Consider the following 23,229-nt stretch of genomic DNA (forward strand, 5'->3'; position numbering starts at 1 on the left):
TGTGTCTTTTTTGACAGGTTTTTGGTTAATTGATTATTGTACTTTGTACTTGAGGGGTACCAATATAACATCATTATGTCAAAGTTCAGTGTATTTGACTGTGACTGATCAGTTCAATACAGAGATTTAACATAGATCAGGAACAAATAAGTCATGTTTATTTGGTTGTCATAGGTTTGGGACATAGATATTTCTAAACTTGATTTGTATATTTCATGTTTCTTTTGAGCAATTATAATTCTGCTTTGTGTACAGAGCACATTAACTTTTTTTGATGTAGATATGCCATAATGGATAGGGCTATGACAATGTCTTCTATACCTCACAATTAATACCAAAGTTCTGGACTTCTGGGGGTATAGCCAAGATGGCAGAGTAATCCTCAGCAGCTCTATACCAACATGAGAATCTTTCCCAACCAAAATTAAAATATTGCCACAAAATTAATATAGGAGTGAAAGAACCAACAAGAAGGCAGAGTGAAACAACTTTCAAGAAAAAAAAAACAAAGGTAGGCAATGAATATCTGGGGCACTGGGGTGAGAGAAGAACACACTCAGCAAGAAGCTGTAGCAAGGAGGTGTGAATTTCAAAACTACTCAACCCTATTCAGACCATTCTTTAGAAGATGGGATTTAGCTATTTCCTGATAAATAACAATAGAGATACTTGGAATAACAGAATGAGGTCTTGGAAACTACAATCTCCACCCTACTCAGGGTAACAAGATTAGAAAGGGCTGTAGCAAAACTCAAGATTTAATTATTTGAGAATATGGCCTTCAACAGACATGTGCAAAAAGGACAGGCCTCTGGGCGGTCCGAGGTCAAGTTAGAGCCACCATTGGCACATGTGAGACACATGAAGTGAGGTAGAGGACAGCCTCAGGAGTTCTCGTGATTTCCTGTGAGGAGGGAGAGAGTCAGTTGGAGGCTAGTGCTTGGAGTTGGAGAAGCCCATGGACTGTTTTCTCCATTTTGGTCATGTGAGTGATAGGGATTGATCTCATTCCTTGCCTTGGCTATCCAGGGCCTTGGGCCCACTTTGGCTCAACCTGAGCAGAGTGGGTAGTTTAAGCCCTCTTTCCTTCTCTCCTCTTTCTCTCTCTTTCTCTCCCTTGAATACTTTCTTCCTCCTGTTTGTAATTAAAACACCATTAAAAAAATTGGCAGCTGACTTGAGTGTTTCATTTAGGAATTACATAGCTGAATTCCTTGGTGACCTTAAATTAATATATATCAGTCTTTTAAGGTGATTTCAATATCAGAGAAGGAAGAACAAGTCAAAATTGAGCCACACTCCACACCCAATATCTGCTGTACAAGGTTCAGGAACCTATGCCTGAGCCAACATCCAGATCCTGAGACCCTGCCTGAGCAAATAGAGGAAAAAGCTAAACCATAACCCTTGTAATGTCAAAACTGTGAAGAAGTCCAGAACCCTAGCCCAGGAAATTCTAGTCTGGCCTTGGGACAAGGACTTAATTTACAATTTGGGGTGGATGATAGTACTAAGTACCAAATACTGACTTTTTTGGTGGAGCTCCAAGACAGGACAATCAAGGGTGTGCCTGATTAGATGAAGTACACAGTGTGACCAAAACCTTTAGACTAAGTTAGAATTTGAGCAGTCCCTGACCTGATCAAGATCAGAAAGGGATGACAAACTTACACCTAAGCCTGAGGATACTTTTTAAGCTATCAGCATTATAAGGGCCAATTCAATCAGCAGTGACAGGGGGCTCACAGAGCTTTCTGCCCTCATACCATTACATCATCACCCCAAGCCTACCTATAATTAGATAGAATAGATCATCTAGAAAAACAAAAGATCAATAATATCAGGGGAAATAATGAAAAAATGTGAAACTAAGAGAAAGATTGATCAATGTAAAAGAATAGGAGTAAATGACTTTAGTAAGCTAGTGTTTAATAAACTCAAAGATCCCAACTTTTGGGACAAGAAATCACTATTTGACAAAAATTTATGGGAAAATTGGAAAACAGTATGGGAAAAATTAGGTTTAGATCAACATCTTACACTTCATACCAAGATGAATTCAAAATATGTATATGACAAATATAAAGAGTGAAATCATAAATAAATTACATGAACATAGAATAGTATACCTGTCAGATCTGTGGGAAAGGAGGGATTTAAGACCAAGCAAGAGACAGAGAACATTATAAAATGTAAATTGAATGACTTCTGATTACATCAAATTAAAAAGTTTTGTACAGACAAAACTAATGCAACCAAAATTAGAAGAAAAGTAACAAACTGGGAGAACATTTTTATAACCAAACTCTCTGACAAAGGCTTAATTTCCTAAATATATAATAAACTAAGTCAAATTTTTAAAACAATCAAGTCATCGTCCAAATGACAAATGGTCAAGGGACATGAATACAGTTTTCACATGATGAAATCAAAAGTATCAATAAAGACATGAAAAAGTGTTCTAAATCACTCCTGATTAGAGAAATGCAAATTAAAACAATTCTGAGATACCACCTCACACCTATTAGAGTGGCCAATATGGCAGCAAAATAAAGTGATAAATGTTGGAGGGAATCTGGCAAAATCGGGACACTAATACACTGCTGGTAGAGTTGTGAATTGGTCCATTATGTAACAATTAAAGTAGTTTGCCATAAATTGTTACAGATAAAAGAGTGGAGGTCTTAAACTGTGACCACATAAATATGGTTTCAAATAAAAAATATAGTGGTCGCCAGGGAAAAATTCCCAAATATGAAATATACCCAAGTCAGCTGGGTTTTTATGGAGATTTTAATTAATACAAATAAGGAATTAATGAAAGAGAGTAAGATGAAACATTGAGAAAAGTGATAGGCTTTTAAGCCTTAAGAGAGAGATCAGTCAGTCTTTTATCCACTCACCACAAGATTTGTCCCAAGCAAGACTCTAGTGTTCAGAGACCCACCAGTTCAGCTTTGGCCAGCTCTATCCCTCTAGACCTCCTTTTGACCTCCTTTTAAAGAGAATTTTCTCCTATGTACCTCCCCTAAGTTCTCACATCTACCAATCACAGTAGACATTTTCCAAAGGACTGACCATTCTTAATTCACACCTGAGTAGACTAAACTTTTGAGTAATTCACACCTGAGAACACTAAAACCTCTGAGTAAGTTCTCACTTCTTTGCCACTTGCAAGTTTACAAGTTGCCTGACCTTTATAGGTACTTAGTACCCTTTTGTTTTAGATCTAAAAATAGGCACAGCTTAAGAGCTTTTGCCTTACTATAAGTATGGGTTAAGTATTTTTCATTGTTCAGCAAGGACTTTACAACTTTATCTTCCCCTAAGGCATACTTAAGTATGGGTGAAGTAGAGTTCCCACATTCCTGATCAAGTACCTTCATTGTTTAAATGGGGAATGGTCTTAATCAAATCTTATGAAGTAGGGTCTGAGAATTTTTGAGATTCACAATTATGAACCGTTCTGGAGGGCAATTTGAAATTATTTCCAAAGGGCTTCAAAAGATTGCCTGGCTGCTTATACAGCCATATCGCTGCTGGGTTTGTTCCCCAAAGAAATAATAGGGAAAATAAATGTACAAAAATATTCATAGCCATACTCTTTGTGGTGGCAAAAAAATTGGAAATTGTGGGGTGTCCATTGATTGGGGAATGGCTGAACAAATTATTGTATCTGATGGTGATGAAATGCTAGGTGCTGAAAGGAATAATGAACTGGAAGATTTCTATGTGAATTGGAAAGGACTCCAGGAATTGATGAAGACTGAGAGAAGCAGAACCAGGAGAAAATTGTACATAGAGACTGATACATTATGGTACAATAGAATGTAATAGACTTTTCTACTAGAATCAATGCAATGATCTAGGACAAAACAGAAGAACTTTTGAGAAAGAACATTACCAACATCCAGAGGGAACTGAGGGAACAGAAATGCTGAAGAAAAACATATGATCAATCATATGGTTCTATAGAAGTATGATTAGGGTTTTGATGTTAAAAGATCACTCTCCTACAAATACGAATAACATGGAAATAGGTTTTAAGCAATGATACATGTATAAGCCAGTAGAATTACTTGTCGGCTCCTGGAGGGCTGGGGAATTGGGGGGCGGGGGAATCATGAGTAATTTAAGTATGGAAAAATATTCTAAATAAAATACCAAAGTTCTTTGGAAAATCTTTTATATTTATCATTATATTTCCCCCAAATACATGTAGATAAAATTTTAAAAAATAGTTTTCTCATTCAAATTTTCTTCCTCTCTCCCCTTTCCCCTTCCTGAGATGGCTGGTGATATGGCATAGGTTATATATGCGTTATCATGTTAGACATATATCCATATTCATCATGTTGTAAAATAAGACATATCATTTATAAAAGAAAAATCCCTTTGAAGTAATTAAAGTGAAAAATTATGTACTTTAATTTGCATTCAAGCTCCATCAGTTCTTTAAAGTGTCTTTGTATTGGTTCTTGCCTTGTATGATTTTTCATTAAGCATTTGAAAAATATTGTCTCATTAATTTTCATCATGTTGTGAGCATATGCACTGATGATGGTTTCATGGCACTTTCCTGCAAGTGGCATTCACATTGTCATGAAAGTGACATGCACCCTCTTTTCAGGGCATATAAGTTTGTTGATAAGATTAGATTTGATTGTAAAGCCTAGGGCAGATTTACTGTGTTCCATATCACAGCAAGTGATATAGGAAAACCTGATTCCAGCTCCAACTTTGGTAAGTTGGATTTCTTCTGCCTGCCTTGTTTCATTTAATGCTGCTATTTAGACGGGATATCTGCTGAGTTCTCTTATAACAAGGGTTGTTCATATTTCAAGTCCACTGGATTTCATGATGTCCATAAGCATGTGTAGATTCCAGGTACCAATGGTTAGTGGAATCATCTTTGCAAAAGTTTTTATTAATTTTGTGGCTATGTGTTTTGACAGCAGGTTAAGATCAACTACCAGAGTAAGCAAGCCAGGGTTATATTGGGTGAAACAAATAATTCTTACAATACCTTTTTTATCCCCTTGCTCACACCAGGAAGTAGAAAGTGTGGTCCTTAAAAAAGTCCTCTAAAATCTGGAAAATTCCAAATTCTACTGCTGCTTAGTTCTAGGGAGATTATCCTATACATTAGGCCTCCTTTCTGCAGACTAATAAATTTAGCTCCCAGTGTATCCACACTTGCTTCTTTGCCACTTCCCTGGAGTCAGAGGACTTTGAGATTGGAGTAAAATAATAAAACAATGGGATAGCAAAATAGAAAAATGACAAAATATAATATAGTTTGGTAATGTCTTTTGACTAATACATAAATTTGATTTAATTGAGATAGAGTTGTTTAAAGTTATCAACATTACGCTCTCTTCCAAAGCCAATGAAGTCCAGTGAAGTCAAAAGTCAAGAAGCCTGGCAATGGTTTGGGAAGCAGAGAATAATCTTAGCAACTTCAGTGTCTAAGAACTAAGTGCTTAACAGCACTGGCTTCTACCACCTTCATGACTTTTATAATAAATTGTTCTCATCTACCCATTCCATCGAGGAAGTCTTTTTTAGGGTAGATACCCACCTAATTCATTTATAGGTTTGAGGCTTACCGGTAACCCTCACTTGTTTTAGCCCATCTGCCTAGATGATTTGGTTTTATTGGGATGTGACCACTTCACATGCTAAAGTTTCTTAGAGACAGAAATGAGAGAAGAATGACAGTTGGATACCAAAAGAAAAAGAGGAAAGCAGCCCTGGCAAAAAGGGTCCAGCAAGTCTTCACAATAGAGGATCTATAATTTTCCCCATTAGCATTGGTGAATGGCTATTATTCATATAAATTTAAATCATTTTCACATATATATGTGTGTGTGTGTGTGTGTGTGTGTGTTATTAGAGAAACTTGTCATGAAGCTTGTTTTATTTTGTTAACATTGTCCTTCTACTTTTAGTTATATGGAGGGAATACCTTACAGGCAAAGCTATGCCAGACTCAGGGTTCCAAATATGGGCGGCTAGGAGACAGATTGAGGAGAAGAACAGAGGACACAGCCTAGACTCAACAGAGACACTCCATATTGCATCCCCCTTACTGAGGTTTTGGCCTCAGGGCACATCCAGTTCTACAAGTTCAACTCAGCTGGGCTAAATCTCATCAAGTTTTCTGAGGGCAGGGAAGCTCAAGCTCCAACACCCCTCCCCCACAGACAGCTCTGAGGGCCTTGCTAAGCTCTAAGGGTGAAGTCTGACAGAAAAGCCCAAACCCAAAGATTCAGCACACAATGAGAGGGGCAAGAGTACAGGCAACTACAGGGAGAAAAGAAGGGGAAAATATGAGTAAACAACAGAAAAAGTAAAAGGAAATTACAGTTGACAGCTTCTATCCAGGCAATGAAAAAATTGCAAATGTAACAGAGGAAGATGAAGGAACATCAAGCAAAAACACAGAAACTCCAGCAAATTGGAAACAGGCTTTTGAAGAACTCAAAATACAATTCAAAACACAATTAAGAGAGATTAAAGAAAACAGGGAAAATAACTAAAAAATCAAGATAAGTCATATGGAAACAGAGGCACTTGAACTAAAATGAGAAAATAGTGTCTTGAAAGACAAAATTAATAAGCTTGAAAATGAGGCAAAGGAGATGAAAGTTGAGGAAAAGAAGATGAAAGATGACCTCCAAAGAAAATAAACAAGAAGGAGAAGATGACCAAAAAGCCAGGGATGAAATACAGTCTTTAAGGACCAGAATACAACAACTAGAAACAAGTGACTTCACAAGGCAGCAGGAAACTATAAAACAAAATCAAAAGAATGAAAAAAAAATTGAGGAAAATATAAAATACCTCATTCACAAAAAAGAAGATTTAGAAAATTGTACCAGAAGAGACAACTTAAGAATCATTGGCCTACCAGAAAACCATGACAAAAGAAAATGCCTGGACATCATCCTACAGAAAATTATCCAAGAAAACTGCCCCAACATTCTAGAACAAGGGGGAAAAGAATCCACAGATCACCTTCTGTATTTAATCCCCAACTGACAACACGCAGGAATGTTATAACCAAATTCAAGAACTGCCAGACCAAGGAAAAAAATATTACAAGCTGCAAAGAAGAAGTCATTCAGATACCATGGTACTACAGTAAGGATAACACAGGATCTGTCTGCATCTACACTGAAGGACCGAAAGGCATGGAATATGATATTCTAGAAAGCAAGGGAACTAGATCTACAACCAAGAATCAACTACCCAGCAAATCTGACTATATTCTTACGGGGCAAAGTATGGTAATTTAATAAAATAGAAAAATTCCAAGCATTTGTAAATAAAAGACCAGATCTGAACAGAAAATTTGATGCTCAAACACAGAACTCAAGAGAATCATCAAAAGGTAATTAAGAAAGGGGGAAAAAGGAAAACAAAACAACCTCCCCTTTTTAAGAGACCCAATAAGTTAAAATTATATGTATCCCTACAAGAAAAGAGGATAGTGGTAACTCTTAAAAAAAGTTATTATGACTTGGGTAGCTAGAAGAATTATATTTAGAGGGAACAGTGACAAACTGTATACAATGAAATGCTAAGACATAAATATGCATGCAGAAATACACACACACACACACACACACACACACACACACACACACCCCTAGAGTTTAAAAAAAAAGATTAATAGCAAGAGAAATGGGAAAAAAAATAATGGGGTAAATTTATGTCACAAAGAAGGAAATGGTGGGAGGAGGGGAGAACATCAATACACTGGAAAGGTAAAGAGGTTAGAGATAGGAAATACTCAGCTCTTAAGTTCTTTGAAATTGACCCAAAGAGGGAAGAACAATCCAATCCATTGGGATTTGTGCCTTATAGGGAAGTAGAAGAGTAATTAATGGACTGGGGTGGGGAGGGAGGCAATACAAGGGAGGAAGAGGGTAGGGGTAGTTTAAAAAGATTGTAAAGAAAATAAGAGGGGAATAAGAAGGGAGGGGGGTAGAAAGGGAAGTAAAATAAGGGTGGCAATTAGGTTGACCAATTGAAAACAAAACTCTGGTGTCGAAGGAAATAGTGAGAGATGAAAAGGCAGGACTAGGAGTGAAAATCAAAATGCTGGGAAATGCACAGCTGGTAATCATAAAATGGAATGAACTCACCCACCAAACACAAGAGAATAGCAGAGTGGATTGGAAACCAAAACCCTACCTTATACTGTCTATAAGAAACACACATGAGGAAGGTAGACACATAGGGTAAAAGTAAGGGGATGGAGCCAAATCTACTGGGCATCATCTGATAAAAAGAAGGCATGAATCTCACTCATGATATCTGACAAAGCCAAAGTAAAAATAGATCTAGTCAAAAGAGATAGGGAAAGTAATTACATCCTGATTAAAGGCAGTATAGACAATGAGGAAATATCAATCCTCAACATGTATGCACCAAATGGCATAGCATCCAAATTTCTAAAGAAGAAACTAGTGGAATTCAAGGATGAAATAGATAGAAAAACTATTCTAGTGGGAGACCTGAATCTTCCTTTATCAGAGCTAGATAAATCAAACCAAAATATAAATAAGAAAGAGGTAAGGGAAGCAAATGAAATCTTAGAAAAATTAGAATTAATAGGCATGTGGAGGAAAAAAGATAGGGACAAAAAGGAAAACACTTTCTTTTCAGCACCACATGGTACATTCACAAAGACTGACCATGTACTAGGGCATAAAAACATTGCAAACAAGTACAAAAGAGCAGTAATAATAACTGTGATTTTAGTTATATCATTTTTGTTTGTGATTTTAAATACATAATTAAAATTATCCAATTTAACTGATACAAATTTTTCTAACTCCTGTTTATTATAAATTCCTTTTATCTTATTATCATTTAATAAGAAAATTTATTTCTTCCTTGCTTCTGTAATTTGCTTAATATATGACATTTTATCTCTAAAATGTATATTCACTTAAAGGATATTGTACTATGTGATACAAAGTATTTTACTATACCTAGTTTTTGCTAGAATGCTTTTCAGTTTGTGGAGTAGTTATTACAATTGCTTTTGTTGACTAGTGAATTCATCTTTTCCTCAGTAGCTGGGACTTTTGGATTTATCATGCATTAAACTTGAGCATAAGTTTATTGTCTTCTGATTGTTATATACGTAATCTGTTCCATCCATCAAATTCTCTACTTTTAAAAGTACTAAATAATTTTGAATGGGAAAACTAGTGATCCAGCAAGAGTACCATAATTGGAGTTGGGAACACCTGTGTTCAATCTACATTCTGAAATTTATATAACCATGGTCTGGTCACATATCTTCTGTTTACTTAGACTTCCTTAATTATAATTTGAGGTTAATTAATATTACCAATTGTCCTAGAATGTTATCAGAGTCAAAAGAGATAATAATTATCATAGGATCTGGCATGAAAAAACACTGTATGAATATTACCTACTGTTAATAATTTATATTATTGTTAGAGACTTGATAACATGGCATCTCCTTTCCTTGAAAATTTATTATTGTTAATGAGTGAGAACAATCTTTGTTGTGAATTCTTCTTTTAAAATCACATGTTTATGTTTCTTAATCACTTGAGCCATTGAAAAATACTTCTTGCTCCTGTATATTACTTTATTTTATTGTACATTACTTCCCAGTGTGTTGATAATATTATCTCACTGGATTTAGCAATATTTAATTTACTGGGTCTCCTAATGAGAAAAAAATAAATGGATGATGCTATCCAAGGCTTTAATTGCAAAGAATAAATGGCAGAAAAAGAATAATTTGAGTAATTAAGTTATTTTTAGAGTGGTTAGATGGTAAAAATGGAAAGAAAAAATAATGGGAATTGGCCTTTTCTGAAAAAAAAAAACAAGCATTAAAATATCACTATTAGCTTTTGTTGCTTTTTTATGTTTCATTTCTATGGGATCAAATATAATTTATTGCTTTTTTCCACACATGAAAGACAGATGGAAGCTAGGAAGACTAAGATGAAAAAAAATTACTATGGTGACAGGGAAGATCAAAGCACAAACTCAGAAGAAGAAAATGTCAAAAGATTTTCATGCAAAACATCAAAGAAAAATGTCAATTGGTTTCAGGGCAAACAAAACAAAACCACACAGAATTCCTGGAAGAGATTTTAAAATGCTTTAAAAATTAAATAAATGTTAGAAACAAAATTAGGGCAAGAAGTGTGAATGATATAAGAAAATCATGAAAAAAACTTAACAGTTTCTTAAAGGAGGAATAAAACATACTGAAGAAAGTAACATCTTAAAAATAAAATAAAGTTAATTGCAAAAGAAGCATAAAAATATACAGCAAAAAAACTTTAAACAATAACTAAATAGAAAGGGAGGTACAAAAATCCACTGAAGAATATTAAAAAAATAGAGTTGGTCAATTGGAAGCTAATTACTCTGTGAGACATTGAGAAACAATGTAACAAAATCAAAACAATGAAAAATAGGCAGAAATGTGAAGTGTCTCATTGAAAATATAGTTGACATGGAAACTAGAGCAAGGGGAGATAATTTAATATGTATTTGGACTATGTTAAAAGTCATGATAAGAATAAAAGTTTAGATATAATATTTTAACATATTTTTTTAAATTTGCACTGAGATTCTAGAATCATAAGATAAAATAGAAATTGAAAGGAGATATCAAAAATCTCCTGGGAGGGATCCCCAAATAAAAACTCCCATGAATATTACAGCCAAATTCCAGAGCTCTCAGGTCAAGAAGAAAATATAGAAAGCTGCCAGGATTATGAATAGAATGACTATTGTCATTTTCTATTGTCACCCCACATTTGCAAGGAAAATATGACATGTGTAATAAGTGGCAAAAAACTGAGATTCAAACCTAGATCTTTTCATTCTAGTGTTCCATTGGCAAAAAGAATTACAGGATAATTCCAGGATTGTGTGGATCTTGAGGCTAAACCATCATCATATGTCACCTGGATTATTTAAATAGATTCCTGAGCTGTGTCCTGGAATCTAGCATCTATACTTACCAGTCTATCCTCCAAACAGATGTCAAGGCTATATTCCTTAAGATTGTCAGATTTTTTCCTTTGATTTTACTAGTTATGAAAGGGAAAGGTTCAGATCCCACACTAATATATTCTTACTATTTATTTCCTCCTTGAGCTCTTTTAATTTTTCCTTTAGAAATCTAGATGCTATGCCATTTGGTGCACAGATATTTATTAATGATATTACTTCATTGTTTATGGTACTTTGACAGAATGTAACTTCCTTCCTTAACTCGTTTAATCAGATCAATTTCTACTTGAGCTTTGTCTAGTTTCATGATTGTTACTCCTGTTTGTTTTTCTTTTCCTTTAGATGACACATAATAAATTCTGCTCCACCCTTTCTCCTTGAATCTGTGTGTCACCCTGCTTCAAATGTGTTTCTTGTAACAACATACAGTAGGATTCTAGTTCTTAATCCATTCTCCTATCCCCTTCTGTTTAATGGGTGAGTTCGTCCCATTTACATTCAATGTTATGATGACTGAGCATGTATTGTCCTCTATCATATTATCCCCTATAAATCCTGCACTATTCCCTTTCCCTCTATTCCTCTTCACCAGTATTTTAGTTTTTGTCACCCCCACCCCCTCCCTCCAATTACCTCCCTCTTCCCTTGTCTTCTTCCTCTCTACTTCTCTGTGGGGTAAGATAGAATTCTATACCCCACTGAGTTTACTTGTTTTACCCTTTCTGAGCCCTTTATGATGAGAGTAAATGTAAGCATTGCCCATCACCATCCTTAACCTCTCCTTTCTATAATGATTTTTGATGTCTCTTTCTGTTATATACTTTACCCCTATTCTATCTCTCCCTTCCCTTTTCTCTAAGTGAAACCCTCTCTTTCAGTCCTTGATTGATTTTTTAAAAAATCATTCATATGCATACATATCATATCATGTATACATGTAGTTCCATATCATCGTATTTACATATATCATATTGTCATAATCAGTTTATTTTTCCATGCTCTTTTTTAATAAATTTCTTCTATCTTCTCTACTAATAAGGGTAATTTTTGAGAATTACATAAACCTCTTTCCATTTTTGCCCATAACAAAAGACTTTGTCTAAAAAAGATTTTTCCCATAACAAAAGATATTTTCATAATTTACTTAACTTGAGGTCTGCCTATCTCTTTCAGAGTGACACTAGAGTTACACTCTAGCAGTAAAAGACCTTGCCAAGACTAATTATAAATAAAATTAAAGGATGCTAAAATTGGCTAGAGAACAAAAGTAAAAGAATGTTCTTTTAAAAATTAAGTTCTAACATTTGATCTTCTTAATAATCTACTCTGTTTACAATCACTCTGGAAAATGGCTTTGCCTAAAGATTAGTAAACATCTCTAGGCAGATAATTGGCTCTTTCTTAATGAGACAACATTTAACAAAGGAGGCCGTTTATTTTTCTTTCCTCATCCCCCTCCCCTAAGATACTCCTCAAGAGTAAGACCCATATACCACTGCAACTCTTATTAGAAGAATGATCCATGGATTCCAAGGTGCTTATAGATTAAGTCTTAAATTTCTTACCAGGTTCTAACTACAGAATTTGGGTATAGACACCTTATGTCAAGAAATTTCTATGAAGCATCCACTAAGTTTCAGGTACTAGGTTAAAGTGTGGAGGACACATGTAGAAAAGGACAGGGCCATATATAACCATGAGACTAAAGTTTGAATCATAGCCAGAATTGTATCAATAACTCATTGTTATTTTAACTTTATGCACACACAGATACAAATAAATACATATACTCACACATACACACACATAATGGGAGTTATCTCAGAAGAAAGGCTTTAAATAAGGTTTGGGAAGACTATGGAAGACTTCTTGTAGAAAAGTGGAACATTAGCTAAGAAATGAAGGAAGCAAAGAAGCAGAGGTGAGTAAAAAGAGAGTTCTAGTCATGGGAGAGTAAGTATAAAGGTATTTTAATTTCAGTTAAAGGCTGTCTTATGTGAGGAACAGCAAAGAGACCAATCACAGAATGAATGTATGGTACAAAGAGATTACAAAGGGAAGCAGGTACATTATGAAGAGCCTCAAAAGTCAAACAGGAGATTTTTAATTTGATCCTTGTGTTCTTCACAAAGCCAGGTCATAAAACCCCTTGAGATTAGAGTTAGAGTGCCATTAAAACTTATTGAATTGACACTAACACATTGCTGGTGGAGTTGTGAGTTGGTCCAACCATTCTGGAGGGCAATTTGGAACTATGAGTAAAAGGCTTTAAAATAATTCTTACCCTTTGATTCAGGCACAACATTGCTTGATTTGTAACCTAAAGTGATAATAAAGAAAAAGACTTGTACAAAAATATTCATAGCCACACTCATTGTGGTGGCAAAAAAAATTTTAGAAAATGAGAGGGTGTCCATTTATTGGGGCATGGATGAACAAATTGTACTATATGATGGTGATGGAATACTACTGTGCTAAAGGGAATAATAAACTGGAGTAATTCTATGTGAACTTGAAAGGCCTCCAGAAATTGATACAGAGCAAAAGGAGCAGAACCAGGAGAACATTGTACACAGAAACTGATACACTGTGGCACAATTGAATGTAATAGATATCTCTATTAGTAGCCTTGCAATGATCTAGGACAATCCAGAGGAACTCATGGGAAAGACCACTATCCATATCCAGAAAAAGAATTGTGGGAACAGAAATACTTAAGAAAAACATATGATTGATCACGTAGTTCAATATGGATATAATTAGGCTTTTGACATTAAAAGATCATTCTACTACAAATATGAATAACATGGAAATAGGTTTTAAATAATGATACATGTATAAGCCAGTGAAATTGCTTGTCAGTTCCAGGAGGCCTGGGGGATAGAGGGAATTGTAAATCATGTAAGCATGGAAAAATATTCTAAATAAAAAATAAACATAAAATATTTTAAAAAAGAAATTTATTAAATCCTTGAATGACATGATCAGGTCAGGATTTTAAGATAAATTTGATAGACAGGTGGAGAATAGCCTGAAAGGAGAGAGATTCGAGTCAGTTAGAATGATAAGAGGGCTATTATTGTAATGGTTGAGTCATGAAGTGATTAAGATATAATCCTAAGTAGTAGCAGTGTGAGGGAAAAGAAAAAGAATAGAATAGAGATATTATGAAGTTAAAAATAGAACTTGCTAACTGGATTTTGAGGGTATAAATGTGAAAAATGAGTTGAAGTTGACACTTAAGTAGTAAGACTGATTAATTAGGAGGATGGTAGAATTCTCTATAGTCATATTGATATGAGGAAGATAAAGTAATGTACTGATAAATGTAATAATAATAATTTAGCTTTTTGGGGGTGAGGTAGGAATGTAAATCCATTACATAATTTTAAGTTTCATGTGTAATTTATTACCATTTTATCATCCATTTCTTAATTCTACGTATCAACATAAAAATTAAGCAAGCTCTTTGTAGTGTTTGTCCATATGTATGCACTGATCATTTAACAATTGACCTATAGGACTAGTTCCAGTTGGCTCCAGCAAAACACAGGGAAGAGGTGAATATTTGAGTAGAACGAGTTCAGTTTTGAACATGTCTATGAGATATTCAAGTTAACCTTTCCAATGAATAATAAGAGATGTAAGGATATAAGAATTCAGCTCAGTGGAGCTGAACACATAGTTTTATTGTTATTGTTCATTCATTTCTTCTTTGTCTACTACCTATCTTTATTAAATTTTTAATTTTTACATTTCAAAACAATTTTAAAATAATTGTTTTATGACATTTTGTGATTAATATTCTCTTCTTCCCTTCCACCTCCTTGCCTTTAAACAAGAAGACAGATAATATGATGTATGTTGTACATTTGTTATCAAACAATATATTTCTATGTTAATCACATTGTGAAAGACACATATTGCTTAGACTAGAGAAAAATTCATGGAGGAAATAATTTGAAGAATGTCCTGATTTCTTCCATTTTTATAGTAGTTTTCATTCATAGCTGATCATCATACTTTACTGTGGACAAATAGTTTTTTTAAGTCCTTACCTTCCTTCTTATAATCAATACTTGGTATTGGTTCCAAGACAGAAGAGTGGTAAGGACTAGTCAATTGGGGTTAAGTGACTTGCCAGAGTCATACAGCTAGGTAATGTCTGAGGCCAGATTTGAACCTAGGACTTTCTATTTCTAGACATGGCTCTCAATCTATTGAACTACACAGCTGCCTCCCAGACAAATAGTTTTGAGAATCACTGGTATACTGATGATAATTGATTCTGTGAGAGCTAAGGAAATTATCTAGAGGGATAAAAGACAACTTGACTACCACCAAAAAAAAATGTCTCTAAAAGAAGAAAAGAGAGAGGAGGACAGGTTATGTACATGCATGATATGTCCAAAACACTGGACTAAGGTCCCAGATGCAAACAGTAGCAATATGTCCTTCAGGTAATACATATCATATATAATCACCTGACACCCAGCTCTCACTTGTGGCTCCCAGTAGCTGCTAGCATGAGGCAGTAGCCACACCCCAGGCAACGGCTTCGATAGGCTGGCTAAACCTTGTGAGGGTAGCCATCGGGTCGTCGTGGACCCCTGGTGAACCATGGCCTTGCTCACCCAGCATGTGAAGACTGTTTCGGCCTAACAGACAGAAGAAACCAATAAGAAGGTTCAACGGCTGAGATGGCGAAGCAGCAAAGCACTGTGTAGTGCTTAGGACATGTTGGAGCACAAAAGACAACATGGCCATCCAATGCAGCTGAGGAAGTTTCCAGGCGTAACGACTTTTCGTGACACTGGACCCAGGCTTCCAATGCAGAGAGAGTGGGACTGTCTCTGTGCATCGACTTTTCCACTTAAATCTCCTTCATGCACAAGTGTTATTGTGCATACTCATCTACATCACAGATGAAAGCTCACAAAGACCATCATCATCCTCCTATGTTACCGAGAGACTACTACTATACTATCATATATAATCATTCTTTGTTTTTAACAAAAAGAAAAGGTATCAAAAGATCCTTGAGTGTTGCCTCTCATTCATAGCCTTGGATTAAGTTTAGGATAATCAAGATGAAGTCATGACCCTTCAAAGTGTGGATAAACATTTGCTGAAATGAAAATATATGCAAAAGAAAGATCTATTTTTATTTTTATTTTTATTTTGATCCTCTGGTCTTTAATGGCTAAATAATAACTCTCTTAAGATTCAGGAATATTCAGGTCCAGTTAGGACTTATCATTGCATATAAATGATAAAATATGAGACTCTACTTTTGACAAATCCATTTAAAGAACAAAGCCGATAGGTAAGTATTTTGAAGGTCAAACTGAACTTGACTGAAATGGTCATTAAAAAATCTCATTGATTTCTTTAAAATAAAGAAGCATGATAGATATAATAGCATGAAAAAAATTATACCCATTTGAGATTTATTCACGGATAAGCAATGATCAAGATAGGCATAGTCCTGAAATGAAGAAACAGATTATATGCTATTAATCATGAGTTCACACCTGTTAACAGCTGTGTGGATTTGCTGCACCAGGTGTGCTTTGTAAATGGGCCTCCAGCCATATTTATCATGCATTTAGAATTATCATAATGCATAACACAATTTATCCCCTTTGGCAATTGTCCCAGATGAAGAAGGAGTGTCATTTATCAGGGGACTAATTTAAGTGCATTCTCCAACATTGTGTAAATCAGAGTTGACATAAAATTGACTTTAGCAGAAATTCAATATTATAGATGATTAAGAAATACTCCCCCAAATCATTATCCTAGATACTTGCCCAAATACATTTAATTAGTACATTACACACTCACACACACATTTTATATATATATATGAATTATATGTAATATTATATATAATATAAATCATAGTATATATATATTTGATTTATATTATATATTATTATATATAATATAATATATGTACATATGTCTATGTACATATAGATGTTTGGGTATATGCATGTGGGTGTATATATGTATATTTGTCTATCTGTCTATATAGGGAAACAGAGACAGACAGAGACAAATAGATGGATGAGAGAGGAGGGGAACAAGAGAGAGGTACAAACTAAAAATAAAAGAAGCATTATATTATACTGGACATATTTTGCATACCTGAAAAGAGATTTGTACCACATCAAGAAGACTTGAATTTAAATGTGACCTCAGGGGATTAATAGCTTTGTGATCCTGGGAAAGTTGCTCAACCTCTGTTTGCCTCAAATTCCTTATATATAAAGTGGGGAAAATATTAACACCCATCTCATAGGGTTGTTGTAAATAAAATGAGATAATATTTTGAAAGCACTTTGAAAATCATAAAGTGCTATCTATTTAAATACTAGCTTTTTCCCTGCAAGATTTGGAGGGGAAGGTAAGAGGAATAAAAGAAAATGCATATTCAAAGGAGAAAGCCAAAATTGAATTAAATACACAGATAATAATCATAACTGTGAATGGGAATGGGATGAACTCACCAATAAAAAAGAAGCAGATAGTAGAATGGATTAAAAACCAGAATCCTACCATATGTTTACAAGAAATACACTTGAGGCAGGTAAACATACACAGGGTAAAGGTAAGAGGGTGGGTAGAATTTACAGGCCTGCAACTGAGACAAAGGAGGCAGGAGTAAAAGTTATGATGTCAGACAAAGACAAAGCAAAAATAGATCTCATTAAAAGAGATAAACAAGGTAACTGCATCATGATAAAAGGCAGTATAAATAACAAAGAAATATTAGTACTCTACATATATGCACCAAATGGTACAGCATTCAGATTTCTAAAGGAGAAAATAAAGGAGTTTAAGGAGAAAATAGACAGTAAAACCATACTAGTTGGAGATCTCAACCTTCCCCTGTCAGCACTAGACAAATCAAATAAAAAAATAAATAAGAAAGAAGTAAGGAGAGTGAATGAGATGATAGAAAAATTAGAGCTTATAGATATCTGGAGAACAATAAATAGGGATAAAAAAGAATGTACCTTCTTTTCAGTAGCACATGGCACATATACAAAAATTAACCATGTAACAGGGCATAAAAACATTGAAAACAAATGTAGGAAAGCAGAAATAATAAATGCAATTTTTTTCAGACCATAATGCAATAAAAATCCTAATTAACAAGGGCTTATTGAAAGGCAAATTTAAAATTAATTGGAAACTAAATAATTCTTCAAAACTGGGTGGGTCAAAGAACAAATCAAAGAAACAATTACTGATTTCATTAAAGAGAATGACAATGAAAAAACAATATATCAATATCTATGGAATGTAGCCAAAGCAGTACTTGGGGGGGGGGGGAAATTTATATCCCTCAGTGCATATATAAACAAATAAGAGAGGGAAGAGTTCAATGAATTAGGCATGAAACTTTTAAAAACCTATTAAGAGAACAAATTAAAAATCCCCTGATAAAAACTCAATTGGAAATCTGAAAACTCAAAGGAGAAATTTAAAAAATGAAAATAAAAGAACTATTGAACCAATAAAAAGACTAGGAGCTGGTACTTTGAAAAAAAAATATATAAATAAGAGATAAAGCACAGGTTAATCTAATAAAAAAGAAGAAAATCAAATTAACAGCATCAAAGATGAAAAGGGAGATCTCACCTTTAATGAAGAGGTAATTAAGGTAATTATTAAGAACTATTTTGCCCAATTATATGGCAATAAATTTGACAAGTTATCATTTCCATTTGCAACCATCTAAAAGCGATGGCTCTCTTTAGCTTCTCTTACACTGTGCTTCCACCTCTTGGTTGAGAAAGAAAAACAGTCATCTTTGCAGTTGCTTTGCTGTCTTACTCTAAATTGATTTTCTTTCACATATGGGGTCAAGTTGAGATGTGATACAATAAACTCCATTCTGACCATTCAGAATCAGAACTGAATTGGTAAATGAATAAACGTCTTTAATACTGTACATAACACAGAAAATACTAGTTTGAAAGAGGTTTGTTATTCTTTGGAATAAAGAGAATCGATAGACACATTAAGAACTAACACTTTATATGCACTCTTTAAAAAGTGGATTACATTTTTAAAGAGATCATAAATGTTATGTGATATGGAAGAGGGAATAAAAGATTTGCTTAGCTGATGAATGGAGGTAATAATTAACTAAATATTGTGTTCACCATTCACAGAGTTATGATTTCTTCCTAATGGAAGTTATTATTTACAATACTGGTTGCACATTTGCTCATACTCCTAAGTCATGAGTTATTTATCAAGTAAGCAAAGAAATAGTGTCCATTGTTGCCAATATTCCTAAATGAACTAATAACATCTAAAGCTGCAGCAAAAATTCTAAATTAACTTGAACACATAGGCCTACTTCCCTCATGTGTTTCTTTGCTATTTTTGCATGTATGTCCATTTTTTCCATTTATTGAACTAGTGTAAAAGTATTCAGGTTTATGTGTTTATTGTAATCTATTTCTTTATGTTTGTAAGAACTTTATTAGCTCTTTAAATGGGGACTATTACTTTTTCCCCTTATTGTTAAGTAAACATTAATGTTTGGGATCTGAAAGTGCTATTATTATGAATGACTGGTTTTATAAAATTCATACATTATGAAATTTGGCTTCTCATTTTTTCTCTTTTAGAAAAAAATCATTTTCAACTAAATATTCTTTCTCCTCCTTAAAATCTTTTAAAAAATAGAACGAATCTACCCCATTCTCTCTTTTTTTAAATGTTATTCTGAAGACCTTAAGTTTCTAAAGTAATATTCCTTTTTACACCCTGTTTTAATTTTGGAATAGCTTTATCTTAGAACTTTTTTCTAATTGTTCAACTAAATTGACCTTTCCAGGTTTCTCTTGAATCTTCCTTTTGTATATTCTGATTTTACTTAGCTTTTTAATACAGATACAGATACACATGTATATGTATACATATATACTACATGTACACATGCACATAAAACTATGTACATGTATATAATACTTATACATATTATATTTCATTCATCATTATGTAATATTTCATTCCAAGATCTCTTCTCATTTATATGGAGATAATATTTTTTGTTCCTTAATTTCTTCCAGTAATATATTTCTTTTAAAAAATTCGTCTTAATATTTTTATAGTAGTATCTTCTGTTTAATTGTTCCAGTTTTATTTTATGAATTAGAACTTTATGCAAGGGTCAAGTTCTTTCTTCTTCTAAGCTTTTATTTTTTTGAGCGAGATGATAAATTTTCTTTGTCCTCTATCTGAATCTACTGGTTTCTGGGTTAACCTTCCCTTTCGAGGATTAGACCTCCTTAAATCTTTGAGGTATAGAACAAAGGCTATCTCTCTCTGTGACTTTGAGTCTGTCAATTATTGTCTCTCTCTCTTTCTTTGTCTCTGTCTGTCTGTCTCTCTCTCATCACAGTTCTGGACTTATTTAGCTACTAAGAGTCTAAGTGCCAAGAATTTCATGAGGGATACTGCTTCCCAAGAGATTTCTAGTGCCCAGTCTGCATAAAGAAAAAAAATGGAATAGGTTTCAGAAGAGCTACTGAATTTTCATGTGAGCATTGAAATGAATCCTCTAAGCCTTCTAGGTTTGCTTCATTTTTACACATGTATAAATTTATATCATCTTTTGAAAAAAAAACATAATTTTAAAGCCTTCTTTTCAGTCCTATTGTAAAATAGAAGAAAAAGAGTAATTTTCATAGTTTCCTAATGAAATTGATTAAATTGTCTTAGTTTCCATACAATACATGCCCAGATACAGATACAACTCAAGCCACTTTCTGGAAAATAGCTAAACCAAGTGTGGCAGAAAGGAAAAAGCATTAGAGATACCATCAGATCTTTCACACAATATCTTCCCTTTGCCTTCTCATGCTAGGTAACATAATTCAAACCTGCCTCAACCACTAACCTTTGACAACAACATTTAAGGTTGTGAGTCTGTGGAGGAATTAACTTTGATAAAATAATCCCATCCTCTAGATAACTTAGCTTCATGAATTTATCACCATTTAGAAAAGTGGTTGAAATGTTACCTTGAAGTCATATAATTAGGGAAAAGAATGAATGTTAAATTCCTTCCACCAACTTTGACTCTGTGTACTGTCTAAATAGAGGATGTAAGGGATTTCTTTTAGTTTCTAAAACTATATTCAACATTCATAAATTATCATAAATGCAACTCATTAGAGATTCAGGATATAGCTTGACTATATCTGTTTATATATCTATATCTATATCTATATCTATATATTAAGATAAACATCCTCTGTTTTTCAGGTCCCTTTGGGTTCATTTTGGATATATTTTTTTCCTCTTGATTTTGTGACTGTTATATTTGTAATGCAAGGACAGTGATATTATTCTTATTCTCTTTTCATCTCTTCATATGTTTCTCTCTTTTTCTTTATATTTCCAATATTTGTCATTACTGATAATATAATCCATTATTTTGAAATATCACAATCTATTCAGCTATTTCTTCTACTCATTGCATTTATGTTATTTCCAGTTGTTTTGCCATTACAAATAAAGATTCCATGAATATTTTCATACATACACAGCTATTCACACTCAATAATTCCCTTAGATCATAATCTTAGAAATGGAATACTAGGTCAATGAGCACAGAAAGTTTAACAGCTCAATGTATATTTCCATTTTGGTTTCAAAGTAAAACAATCCACAGTTGTTCCAGCAATGTAATTTTAGGCCTGTTTCTCCATGTTTCTATCAGCATTTAATTTCATTAACTTAACCCATCTGGTTCTCAGTTAGCATAAATTACCAGAACCATATTTAACTAGATTGGTCCATAGGCAGTGTAAGGGTTGAAAAATTAAGCTTAGACTAAATATATGAGACTGTGATCACTGAAATGAATATATCTCAAGTCAAAATGGCTGTTTGCTCTGACCCTAGCTTTACTACAGCAGGGCTCCAGAAGCCCAAGCTGGGGGGCCTGGGGTAAATTAAACAAGGGCTCCAGCTATGCAGCTTCCTACTCCAAGATGGGGCAGGGGGCCTTTCTGGATGCTAGTCCTTTCAGGAGCCAGGAAAGGAGTCAGCCTTTTTACTCAATCATGTGGTATACTTAAAGGAAATTGCAAGAGCAGTCCAAGGTTCAAAGCCATAGCTCTTCCAAGGCCAAGTTCGAAGGAGAAAGCCTTGGTCACAGGAATTTAAAACTACTTTTAAAAACCCTTCTTTGTGTCACTTCCTGTGCCTTCCTTCCACTTTAAGTAGACCAATTACAGTTTTAGAATTTTATTAGGACTGCCCAGGGCAGCCTGTTGTTTTTGAGTTGTCACCCAGTTTATCATGTAGGTTGCAGTCCTCCCCTCAGTTAAGGAAATGTGGGGGTGTATACATTTCTGGTGATTAAATCTAAAAGTAGACAAGGAGAGAGTTAATGCCATCTTCATAGTAGGAAACTCAATCTATTGTCAGGACCATAATCTTTCCATCTTGGTCATTCCCAGTGTAACTTTTGCTCCAAAGCCACAACCACTCAGCAAGGCAGGATTACCTCCATTATATGATGAGTTTTAAAGTATGATGTTTGTAGAATATTTAAGCTCTTCAGAGCATTGTTGTCCCACCAGAAACTATGTTTGGATTATTTGTATGCTCAGACTCAGATTACCACTAATCTCATGCAGGTGGGTGGAAACTTTACAAATATCTATCTAACTGAACTTATCTAAGGCTCTATCCATCTCCTTAACTTCTTTATTTTTTTTTGTTACATTTATCTAGTTCTGAGCAGAGAAAATTATCTATTACCATTAGTTTCTCAATTATTTTTTCCTTTAAAAATATGAATGTTATAACACTAGGTATACAAGTAAAATACTGATGCTACTACATTATTCTAGTAATACTCCTTCCCCAACATAGTATACTTATATTGTTAAACTTTTCCAATTATATCATTTTTGACCCAGTTCTGTCAGAGATCATGACTGCTACCCCTGCATTCTCTGGATCAATTGAGAAATAGTATATTTTGCTTTAGTCCCTCATCTTTACTCTCAGTGTCTCTCTCATTTTTAGTGTGTTTCTTGTCAACACATTTTCAGATCTTGATTTTTGATCCTTTCTGCTATCCATTTTCTTCCCATGGGCAAATTAATATCATTAAACTCAATGACATAGTTATTAGCAGTGCATTTCCATCTACTT

At 34.1% G+C, this 23,229-nt stretch overlaps 1 long non-coding RNA gene across 1 annotated transcript in view; it reads left to right on the top strand.

The window, feature by feature from the left end:
- Nucleotides 1–356: 356 nt before the first annotated feature.
- Nucleotides 357–23,229, top strand: part of LOC103102644 (uncharacterized) — a 126,594-nt gene continuing 103,721 nt past the window's right edge. Inside the window, exon 1 of the long non-coding RNA XR_001628356.2 lies at nucleotides 357–511. This is a non-coding gene — a long non-coding RNA (uncharacterized LOC103102644). The remainder of the gene's footprint in view (nucleotides 512–23,229) is intronic.

Source organism: Monodelphis domestica, chromosome 1 (assembly GCF_027887165.1).
Source record: "Monodelphis domestica isolate mMonDom1 chromosome 1, mMonDom1.pri, whole genome shotgun sequence".
Taxonomy (NCBI): Eukaryota; Metazoa; Chordata; class Mammalia; order Didelphimorphia; family Didelphidae; genus Monodelphis; species Monodelphis domestica.